This window comes from Camellia sinensis, chromosome 4 (assembly GCF_055761805.1).
Source record: "Camellia sinensis isolate YWXY chromosome 4, ASM5576180v1, whole genome shotgun sequence".
NCBI classification, from domain to species: Eukaryota; Viridiplantae; Streptophyta; class Magnoliopsida; order Ericales; family Theaceae; genus Camellia; species Camellia sinensis.
The window spans coordinates 121,963,445-121,975,557 of NC_138964.1; the positions used below are offsets into that span (position 1 = coordinate 121,963,445).

The window sequence follows — 12,113 nt, forward strand, 5'->3', positions numbered from 1 at the left end:
AGCTGCTTCTTCAATGTCGAAGTTGCCACCTTCTCCACCTCCCGAGTTCTCTACGGCCGGTGGCGGTGGAGAAGAATTGGGGTTGGATGTTGCGTTGTTGGAGGGCACAACACTTCCTTCATCCTCAGAAGTAGTAGCAGATGACAGCAGTGGCGAGGATACCGAGATCTCAGCCAACGGTGTGGTGTTCAAGCCGTCGGCCATCGGAGCTGTTGTTGCCTCTACTTGTAGGAACTTTCTCACTTCTCATGCGTGGATTTCGAGTCCTTACCACTATTTATAGAATTATTTTGCTGATGTGTTGAAGTCAATTATATGTATTTGAACTCTCTCATTTTGTTGGTTGAACCCTCTGTAAGTCAATTATATGTATTTGAACTCCCCCATTTTGTTGGTTGAACCCTCTCTATAGTTTTTATCCATTTTGTGGTGTTCAAGCCGTGGCCATCGGAGCTGTTGTAGCCTCTACTTATAGGAAATTCTTGGTATGTACTGGTCCGGTCTTGAGATTTTCAGAATTTAAAGTTAATAATCAATTAATAAATATCATTAAATCATTTGGAGCCTTTCACATATTTTTTTTTCATTCAACAGAAAAAAAAAAAAATTGAAGGTAAAGGACAAAAAATTTGTGTCAAAATCACAAAAAATATTTAACATTACATTACAATAACTAATAAGTATCACTTGATCCCCGCTCTTCTTACATCTTTAGAAACAAATAAATCAATCATACTTGCACAATCTAGTTTAATTAATTGAGCAAAAAACAAAACAAATATTTAATTAATTGAATAGAAAAAAAGACCTACCTTTGCTGTGTTGCTGTTTTGAATTCTTGATAAATTCGTTAGTGCTTTGTTGTGTTGCTTCTCTCAAATTTTGGGAAAATTGAATTAAGAGTTAGGATAAGAAATTAGATAGGGAGAGAAAATAGACTTTTTTAATTTTGAATGGATGTTTTAATTTTTTAAGGGATCAATTTATTTTAAATTAATTTAGACTTTCTTTAATTTTTTTTAGATTTAAAATATACCTAATATGTTACAATAAGTTATAATAAAAAGAGCCCTTTTTTGATTTAGTTTGAGGGATCTTAAGTCATGAGTCTATGCCGAGGGCACGACCTGGGTATGTATATATAGGATTAACACTCTTTATTTATAAATTTATTTTTCGTTTGACTTGGCGACTTTGCATATTGATCTTTCTCTCTTCTCGTTTGTGGATTTGCCTTTGCCTGTCTTCTAGCAGTCCTAACAGGTCAGCAGATTCTACAACACATAGTGGGAAAGCGACCCAAGGGGTTCGAAGCCGGTCCAATGAGATCTTTTTACTTGACTCCCTACTTGTCAGGAGCAAAGTAAATATGCTGTCTAAAATTTATTTTTTATTTAAAATATAATTTCTTATCACATCATTAGCATGAATTTAAGGATTGTCTTTTAAATATTTTCAAGTATTTTTTTTTTTGAACAGTGAGATTCTTCAATTTAATGCTATTTTTTAAGAAATGACATAATAAATGTCATATAAGATGAGCAGTATCAAATAAACAGTAATTAATATGAGAAGTTATTGGATGATTTTATAATACTGTTCCACACTATTCATATTCACATTTGTTTAATTGTCTAAACATAAAGTGATAGATCTTACCATTTAAATTAATAAAAATTAAATTAAAATACTGTAGGTGTATTTGCTTCAATACCACCGTATAATTTTACATCACCAAATCCAATTACATCTAACAGAATGACACCATTTTAAATACCCAACATTACCGCCGATAAAGTCATTCAAGTTGCTGATTAGAATCCTGAATAGCATCAAAGTTAGAATATTAATTATCTTGAATATATATATAAATAATAAAAAGGGATTGGAGATACCAGACAAAAAAAAAGAAAAAAAAAAAGGGGATTAATGTATGGTCTTACGTTGAAGACGCAGGAGCAACATAAAGAAGAAGAGCATAATGGCAACTCTACGATTGAAATTCTGGCGTTGCACAAACAAGTGATTGATTATCTCAGATCCCAAGCTGCTCACAGATGGTTGCACAACGTAATTATTTGCAACTTCCCTCACAGTATCTCCAAATGGATCCATATTAAAAGATGCTAACGTTGCTGAAGTGGCTTGTGCCACCATGGAGCCTATTAGAGCTCTTATGTTTATGTTTGGTTCAGGAGGCTGAGCTGCTTCATCAATGTCGAAGTTGCCTCCCGAGTTCTCTAAGGCCGGTGGCGGTGGAGAAGAATTGGGCTCAGATGTTGCGCTGTTGTTGTTGGAGGGCACAACACTTCATCGGAGATCTCAGCCAACGGTGTGGTGTTCAAGCCATCGGCCATCAGAGCTGTTGGAGCCTTTCTTGGTATGTATATATATATATAACTTGCTATATATATGAGAACCAGAAATGATAGACATCCCTTACATAATATATGTAAGAACCAGAAAATTGTGCCATTTAAGATCGATTTGGGGTTAGCTTCCTTGAGGCGATGCATCCTCCGTGAATTTCCCATTCTCGATTCTCCTCGATGGACCTTCTTTGAAGGCCGGTGAGAGTGTTTCTTGGTTCTATCGTGCTGAGCAGTCACAAGAATTGTCCTCTGTCCCCATGTCTGGGCATCTTGTTTGGCCGCTGGAATCGGCGTATCTTGCAACGGGAACGGTGGTTGCATAACGTTGTTCTGCATCATGAAATTGACGACCGATTGCAGGTCCGCCAATTTGTTTTCCAATTCCTTCATCTCGCCGTCCCTCCGTAGGCATCTATCTTTCCATACTTAGAGGTTGTCCTCGTTATAATACCCGCCTCGGTCTGATCTCTTAGGTACGTCACCCTATTGGCCGACGTCTTTCTCTCAGTGATTCTTATCACGAGTCTCTTTGTTGTAGTTGTCTTCTTCGACGTCAAGGTCAATAGGTTTCCTACTCCCAGTAAGAGTGTCGTCCTCAATCTTCTCTTTCTGTCCGTTATTGGCCATCTATTCTCATTTCTTTCCCACAGACGGCATCAAATTGTGTGAATAGATTCCTGACCACACTGCCAATTTAGTATTCAGCTGGAGAGCCACCGGCATAATAGATTAAGCCCAAACGACCTGTCACAGAAAGAAGAGATTTTGGCGGTGGTTCGTTCACCCGGGGGCACTTCGACGATCAAGTCAGTTATCTCTCAAAGATAGAAAAAATGCTTAACTCACTATTCAGAATATAAAAGTGTACCTTTGACTCATGAGGGTACCTCCCTTTTATAGCCAACACAAACCTAATCCCAATAGAAGCCTAGCTTCAATGGACTCTAGATTACTACCAATCTTAGACTCCCAGTAGGATTGGGATAAGCTCTCTAAGAGTCTTATCTTTATCCAAACTGCAGTCTTCTCTCATTCTAGGATTCTTATCTCTTATCCACTTATCTCGAATTTCGGTATCTTCGGAGATAACCTCGCCCTAGCCGAGATTATTTCGACGTCATGATTAGGACACATAGCACCTCGACTGACATTTCGGTATCACCTCGGCCACGTGTTGCTATTCAAAAATTATGTCTCCACAAAAACAAAATATATAATAAAAGAAAAATAAATCATCACAAAAAGTATTAAATTTTTTTTTCATAAGAGTTCGGTTCAAAATCTCACTTTATAAAGGAATTATTAGGTCAAATGCTTTGATTGATTTTAAAATTCATTTATTTTTTAAGTTGAACTCGAGTGGTTCAAAGTGTGACCCGATATAACTCATGAATATAAAATAATAAATTAATATTTACTTTTAATAATATCTCAACTAAATTTTATTATTTTATTTTATTTTTATATTTATATTTATATTTGGTGTTTAGAAATTAAACTTGGGTTCTAAGTGTCTTAAATGTAAATCAACAATATTTACGAAAGGTTTGAGCGTCTCTCGTATCTTACAAATCTTACATTAAATTTAAATTTAATAAAAAAAATTGATTGAAATGAAATTTAATTCATTTACTAAACTTATATCAAATTAAATTTATCAAATGCTGGATAAATTAAATCTTTCTACTAAATTTTCAACAATTATTATTTTATTTAAATTTCATGAAAATGTTAAAAAAAATAAAGCATTAGAGCATCTCCAACCCTTTGCTAATTTTTTCATCTAATTTGATTATCTCCAACCCTTTAAATTTCTATCAAATTCAAATTTGATGAAAATTTAATGAGTTCTCAGGTTGATAAAAAAAAAAATGAAATTTTCAATTTGACAAATATTTGATGAAAGGATTAGAGATACTCTTAGGCTATATTTGGGATATGGATTTAGGTAGAAATTTGAAAAGGAAAAATGTACATGAAATATAAGTAAAATATAATTATATTCCATTTACATTGCACTAATATTTTCCTTTTCACTTTTTTTTTAAAATTTGTGTCTAAATTTATGCTCCAAACATAGCCTTAGAGATCAATTTTTCTCACATGAATTGATAGGAGGTTTTTGGAATAGATTGTGTATTTTGTAAAAGAAAAAAAAATTAATATCAAATCAAGCATTTAAGGTAAATTATTAAACGAATAATGTTTCGTAGCTCGAAACTTTTTCCTCCGAATCCCCCTAATGCCCAAAACGACGTCGTTTTGGGCATTTTCCTTCTTTTTTTTTTTTGTCTTTTTTTTCTTCATTTTCCAGTCTGAAACGCAGAAGAAGAGGGAAAGGGAGAGAAAGAGAAGAGAGGGGAAGAGGAGGAGAGGGAGAAAGAGAGAGGAGGAGAGGAGAGAAGGACCCCTCCTATGCCTCCGCCGCCGCCGATCGTCGCAGCAGCATGCCGATCGTCACAGCAGCTCCGATCGTCGCAGCAGCAGCTCGTCGCAGCCCCGCCTCCGACCGCCGTCGCCTCCGGCCCCACCCCCACCTCCGGCCCCACCCCCACCTCCAGCCCGATTGGCCCCCTCCAGTCCTTCTTCTTCTTCCTTCTCTTCTTCCTTCTTCTTGCTTCTTTCTTCTTCTTCTCTTCTTGGTTGATTCGAGGGATTCGAGGGCTCCAAATTCGAGCCCCCTAGCACGACTGTTATTAAACAAATTTGATGGGGGAAAAATTGTACAAAAATATGAGGTGAAAAGTTAAGCTCCTCTTGTACTAGGCTCAAAGTGTCAGGCGGATCAAGATCATCTGTGGAGAAATTACCTCAAATCGTCTGGAGATTTGCTAAGTGATCATTGAGAAAGCCTACACTTGACAGAATGGGCTAATGCCATTTTGGTTAAACGGCCCATATATATATGTATATATATGTTTTTTTAATTATTATAATGATATTTGCATATAAAGTCCACTAATCTCATTCTAATCATTGTAGGGAAACCAGTTCTGGTTTCCTTACGCATACGATTTACCTCTTTCATTCTTTTGAACCATGAATTTTTCACCCTAACACGTGCACGAAAGCCCACTTCCTTCGCATAACAAATGTAATATTTGTAAGCATCATCATATGACTCAAACTCCATTCCCACAGCAAGTGCAACAAATTCCTTCCTTCCTTGAGGAACACCATTTTGACCATCTAACTCAGTTCTCTCACCATCTCTTTCTTGTATCATTTCACTGCTTTGATCAAGAGGGGTTTGACCATTGCTGAGAGACGCTTCTTCCATCTGAAGTAGAAAGCAACTCACTAAGCACATAGAATGTTATAAAAAGAAATTACCCACTATCAAAGCAAACAAGATATATGCATAAACTAACATTTAGAAATCAAAACCTGTTTTGAAGTATAATGACACTAATGCATTGCCAATCAAACACAAGCTCAAATAATAGGATGCTATCTAGATCTCCAACCTTGACTCACACCAAATAAGCCACTAAAATCAGCCATATCTTCAAAATGGTCACTGAATGCCAAGTTAAAGCTCAAAATTTTGACTGAAACTGGCAGATAAGTGACTTTTTTAGCACAGAATGCCTAACTGTCTTCATATCAGAAGTTTGAACTTCGAATTCTAATTTATCATTGTTTTCTAGAACACTACAAAGAGAAGTGTCTTCTTTTCACTTTCAATAGGTGAGTTGTTGAGGAGACTCAAACCTTAGTCTCTTTATTTAGGAAATGTGGCCTAAGCCACTGTGACACCCCAAGGGAAGAGAAAAGAACATGCCCTTGCACACAACAGTGACAAAACAGCTGATTTTCCATTTGCTCAGGTTCTCATGCTTCTTGTTACAATTTACAATGCTCTTTCGGTTAGTGGGGAATTATAATATAAGAAAAGGTAATTGAGATTGGAAACCAACCACACAAACCCCAAACTATTATGAAGTCCCACGTTTTTTTACTCCATATGGAGGAGGAGATTACATGCATTTCCCTATAGAAGTTAAATAAAATAATAACAATAAATAAATAAAATAAAATAAAAACAGAAAGGAAGGAAAATAAAATAAAAGAATCCACAAATAATTGCTGGCAAAAGGCACAATATATATTACTAAGGATATGAGAATAAACATGACTTTGGATTTAACCCAACTTATGGCTTTCCAAAAACACTGACTAGAGTTTTTTATTTAATTAGTGTTATGTTGCTTTTCTTTTATTACTTTTGAATAAATTATTCATATATTTAGCATATAATAAATTTATTAAAAATATAAATTTTTAAAGTATCTCAGACATATTGTGTCCTGGATTTTTTTGAAATTATTATATCGACGTATCCATGTCATATTGCTTGCTCATGTCTATACTATTTAGCCATTAGGCTTACATGGGGCGTTTGTTTCCATTTTTTGAAAACAATCACAATATTAGACATTCCATTTGCACATTTACATTATTTTATTTACCTCTATCTTCTCAATAACAAAAAGAAAAGGAAACAACCAGTTAGGTACAAATTGATTGTACTCTTTTTTTAAGACATTCTTTAGTTAGAATGTAACCCAACAGGAGCACTAATTATTCTGACATACCACCACACAATGAGACCAATGGGCAACCGTCATTTACATGACATTTTTGCACACATCTAAACAATGAGTAAGTTATTCCATACTCATCGGTTGTTGTGCCACCAAAACACTCTTCATTTTCTCTACATCTCAACATTTATGGTGTTTGGGAAGTTTAAGAGTTGGGTTTTTTTCTTATTTTTTTCACAGAAAGATAAACTTTTTGTAAAATAAAAAAAAAAAACACATCTAAACAAAATATCACATCCAACTTCATAATCATTTCACTTTTTCTCTCACAAACATCATATCCAACCACTGTATGAGAGGATTCAAGAACGTCGTTGGAAAATTCGAAGATCTTCGAAAATCTTTGAAGAACAACTTCGAATTCTCTAGAAAATGATGAGAGGCTTAGATTCTTCAATAGTCTCAACTTAAGAACACACACAAAAAAAAGAGATGATGGAGATAAGAGATTAGGTGAAGAAGAAGGCAAAATAGTTAGAGAGGATAATGGCAAGGCTCTCCCATGGATCTCCCACTTTCACTCTCAAGGTTGATAATGGAGATGGAAAATTAGTTCTTTCCCAAGAGTCATCTCTCCAAAATCCATCCCTTGTAAAGCTATGAGTGAGTGCTATGTATAGGCACCTCATGATGTACGATGGAGCTCATGTGCAAGGCACATGGGAAATATTCTCTCTAACCACCTTGTCCGAGGAGGTGACCTCCCCGAGGATGAGAAAAAAACCCTCGAAGAGGAGATCAACCTCTCGGCGAACCCTTCTTCTTAGCCACACCTAACCAATGATCCCCAATCATCCCAAAGGGTCAGGGGTAGTCCCAGAGGACGTCCTGCCACATAAGGGTCAGGGTTGGTTCAAGAGAACACCCTGCCGCAAACATTGCCGAGTCTCAAGGACCCCCTAGATCGTGCCACCTCGACCCAGGTATAGGCTAGTTTAACCGAAGAGTGAATTTATCTCCACTCACCGTCCTCGAGATCGGGTCCTTTGTTCGAACTCCATTACGCCCATGGTTCTGGTGCGTAGATCTCGGAAAGCTCCAAGCCCGCAAGTGTTCTGGGACTCATTAACAGAGCGACTTTTAGATTGCATTTGAATCCATTCAAAGCCAAGTGCTTCGGATCTCTAGATTCGTGGATCCAAATCCTTTCGAGTCCGAGTGCCTCGGATCTCTAGGATAGCTCAATACCCTTTCGAGTCCGGGTCCGAGTAAGTCTCTAAGTTCGTGGATCCGAACCCTTTTGAGGCTTAGAGCGATTCAGCCCGTTTGATGGCGATAAATCCGGGCCCACCAATCTTGGACTTGCGATAAATTCGGGCCCACCAACCTTAGACTATTGAGCCTAATTAATTTATTGGGCTCAAATTAGCACCTCTTACAACCACAAAAAACTCAACTATCTTTCCAAACACAAAAAAAAAAAATTTCCAATAGTATCCTACAATTAAAAAAACTTACATAAAAACCCACTTCCCAAACACCCGCATTATTTTTTCTGATAAATAATGAGTTTTATTGAAAAAGCATCAAGCTGATGCAAGACGAAGAGAAAGAAAGAAAGCACACCTAACCAATTATATCATCCAAAAAATCTAAGAAAGAAAATAGATTCAGCTCAACTTTACACTCCAACCAACAACCGACCCTCCAACCAAGCCACCAAATGCTAGTTGTCCCAGAAAATTCTCCTGTTTCTTTCAAGCCAAACCAACCACATCCAACAAAAAGGCAGTAAGGCCCACACCCGTTGCCGACTCCAGCCAACCCAAGCCCCCCTGTAGACACCCCATTTTTGACCGTCCTCAAGACTTGGACGTCACCGTTTGAACACCCGGTGATCATCCATGTTTGTGTTCGTTTGGAGTTCCCGGAGGTCTCAGCTACGCGCTTTGCCTCAGGATCTCCGAACTCGACTGTTTAGTGTCTGGTTTAGCACCAAACACTTGTGTTTTGCCTTGGAGGGGCAGGGAATGCCTTGTGAGGCATCCCCACACATCACCGGCCATGGCCAGAGGCCACCGGCTGGTGTTTTGTTTCCATCGGCAATGTTTATTGCCGGTCGGCATTATTTGTTGTCGGTCGGCAGTCCATTTTGCCAAAATGGCAATTTTGAGCAGCCGACTACTGTTCATCTGCTTTTGCAGATATTTTAATACAGCTGTATGGCATTTTGTTCCCCTCCATACACGTGTATGGAGGGATGGCCTTCTTGTTAGCTTACCTTGTAAGCTTTACAAGATTGGCTCCTCTATAAGAGGAGCTCCCCTCTCCCTTGCTTAGGGTTAGACATTTTAGAGAGAAAAAACATTGTTAGAAGCTCTGGTTCTAGGGTTAAAATTTATATACATTCTATCTCTATATCTCTCTCTCTTGAGTGTTCTAGGTGTATTTGTTCATAGTATTGCACACAAACACCTACCATTACACCTTCCCTTGGCTATTGAGGTTCTAAGGGATTGTTTTCAGAGTTTTGGAGCTGGTTCGGAGCTTAAGGAGCTGCTGGAGCTTCATTTGTGAAAGAGGTCTTCAAGAATAACAATCTTGCCCTTTTATTCCCCATTTTTGTATACTATTTTTGCCTATCTTAGAACTGTTTTTGAGCTTAGTGTATAATATAAAAAAGTTTTGTTTTTGGGCCCTCTAAATAGTTTGTTTAGAGTGTTTTGTGGTTTGGAGGTGTTTGACCTCTCTTAGGCCTTGAGAGGCCCCATTTTGTGCTATTTTGAGTGAGCTCCGGGACCTTGGTGTTTGGGCCTCCTCACCACTGAAATCTTGAGAGATTTCAGAGGTGGGGATGGTGCCTTGAGGTCCTAGGGAGGAGAGGGCCACCCCCTCTCCTTGTTGTCCTTGAAAAGGATCATTTTTGGCCTCTTGAGGGAGCACCATGTTTAGGCCCATGTTTACCATGCCTTAGCTGATTTTCATGCTTATTATGTCATAATATGCCTCTGTTTTTAGTTGGTTTTGGTACACCATGCATGCTTAGCATACCTACCTTGTAATGCCATGTTTAGGCCTTAACATGCCTTAGGTTGTAAACCATTGTTCAAGCATGTTTTAGGTCTAGCTTTGTGAAGCTTTTGTGCTTATCTTGCCATGCTAGAGGTCTGTCCTTAGTCATTTTGGTCGGCCATGGCATGTTTAGTATAGCCCCTTTGCATTTTGGCTTGTTGGCCTTAAGTGTGTGAGTGTGTAGCATGCATTACTTGCCTTATTTTGGATGGTTTAGCACCATTTATACACTACTAGAAATATGACTTTTTGCGTTTATTTTTTTGCGACGGATGGTTTAGTGGTCGCAAAAAATCACTTTTTACATTAAAAAAAAAAGAAGACCCGCGTTGTTAAAAAACTATCTCCCCTTTTTCACTTATTTCCCAAATCTCTCTGTATGAACTCTCTCTCTCTCAAAATCTCTCTCGCTCGACTCTCTTTTGACTCTCCACCCTCTCTCGCTCGAATCTGACTGGCCACAGTCGAAGCCCTTCATATGCATCGCCATTCTCACACTCTTCGGAGCTTCCAAAGCAAATTAATCAACCACAACACATTGTAGCGATCTTCTTCTTCTTCATCTCTCTCTCTTTCTTCAATCGCCGGAGCTTCCACGGCTGCTTATTCCGCTGTCGGATCAGTCTTCGTCGCCTTCAAATCCGTCGAAATTTCTGCTCATTCTAGCAATTTGAAACTCTCTAATTTCCGACATTGCTCTCCGATTTCAAGCCGAGTCGGATCTATTTAGCTCTGACATAGCCTTAACTCGCATTGCGGATCCCGAAGCTCCTTTGCTTCGTCTGGTAATCATCACTCTATGTTCTGTTTAATGATATCACTAAATGAATTGAATCGAATCAGTTAATTTAATCTATCACCCCTGCCTCTCTCTCTATCTGACTTAGGAAATCTAGGTTTTCAATTTACTCTCTCTCTCTCTCTCTGTGTAGGTATTCGTTCTCTTTGTTTTGGCAAATCCTCTAATCATTTTGCTTTTATCTGAAACCTTGAGTGTGCAAATCCTGTACTTTTAAAGATAGCTGGAGGACATGGCTTTTGGATTTGAATTTTTCATGCCTTCTGAGGCTTTTAATTGATGATATATGTACTATTGAATAATTATTTTCACCTTGTATACCTTTGTTGTTGGTTTCATAAATTGAAATGTCTTGTTAACAAATTCTTATCATGTTTCTGTTACTACAGGTCAGGGAGCAGTTAGTTCCTATATTCCGAGATTATGATATGAGGCCTCAGGCAAGCGTTGCATTTAAGTGATTTTGCTCTTTCTCTGCTTCAGTTTAATTTTCATTCATTGATAAGCATGCTTGATCATTGAGCCAAAAAGAGAGAAAAATAAGGCAACTGCAGTAAGGAGAGTTTAATTTGTTAAAAGATTAGCTTGATTAGAGAAGGCTTGGTATAACCACAATTATGAACAAAAAAAGTGCGCAAGCACAATGGCCAGGTAGATTGGGGAAACTTCATTTGCACTCTTGCAGCATGGTTATATTTGAGAAAGTTTGAGGCTATCAATCTTATTCTGAATGTTGGTTTCCTCTAAGAATTTTGTCTGTTGTCAATTTGTGTGTTACTAATGGACTCATAAGCCATGGATCTCTATTGCTCATGTCAAATGTATAACTTTTAACAAACCTGGTTTGTGTGTTTGTGCATGTGATAATGCACTATTTCACTTATCAAAAGAAAAGAAAGAGAACTCACTATTTTCTAAGCCAGAAAGCATATGATGAATGTTCTAATTAGGATCTAACAAGTAGAACTTAAGTACCTTATATTTATTTTAGTACCTTACATGTATTGTAACCTTGTGCTGAGTTCTTGGATATTTTGCAAAGCCCTCAGTGTCAAGTCTTAATGGTTGCCACCACTGGATCTTTTCATCCTTGCAAACAAATATTTAGTGGATCTTATTTTAGTTTACGTAGAAAGGTGATAATTACCTGATCAGATATTGGTGTTTGTTTCATCTGAAGTTTTGTTAGATGAGATGCATTTTGATTGGGTATGTTCAGATTTCATATTTTGGTGCCCTTATCTGTATTTATATATCTATACTTATATGTAAAGTGAACAGTTCATTTTTGTGTTCACCAAATTGAAGTGGTGTAATGCTTTT

At 37.6% G+C, this 12,113-nt stretch overlaps 1 long non-coding RNA gene across 1 annotated transcript; it reads right to left on the reverse strand.

Moving 5' to 3' along the window:
• Positions 1-1,559: 1,559 nt before the first annotated feature.
• LOC145789464 (uncharacterized) lies at positions 1,560-4,405 on the reverse strand. Its single transcript, XR_014327440.1, has 2 exons — positions 1,944-4,405; positions 1,560-1,822 (listed from the first exon to the last, which is right to left on the reverse strand). It is a non-coding gene; the product is annotated as an uncharacterized LOC145789464 (long non-coding RNA).
• Positions 4,406-12,113: the final 7,708 nt, after the last annotated feature.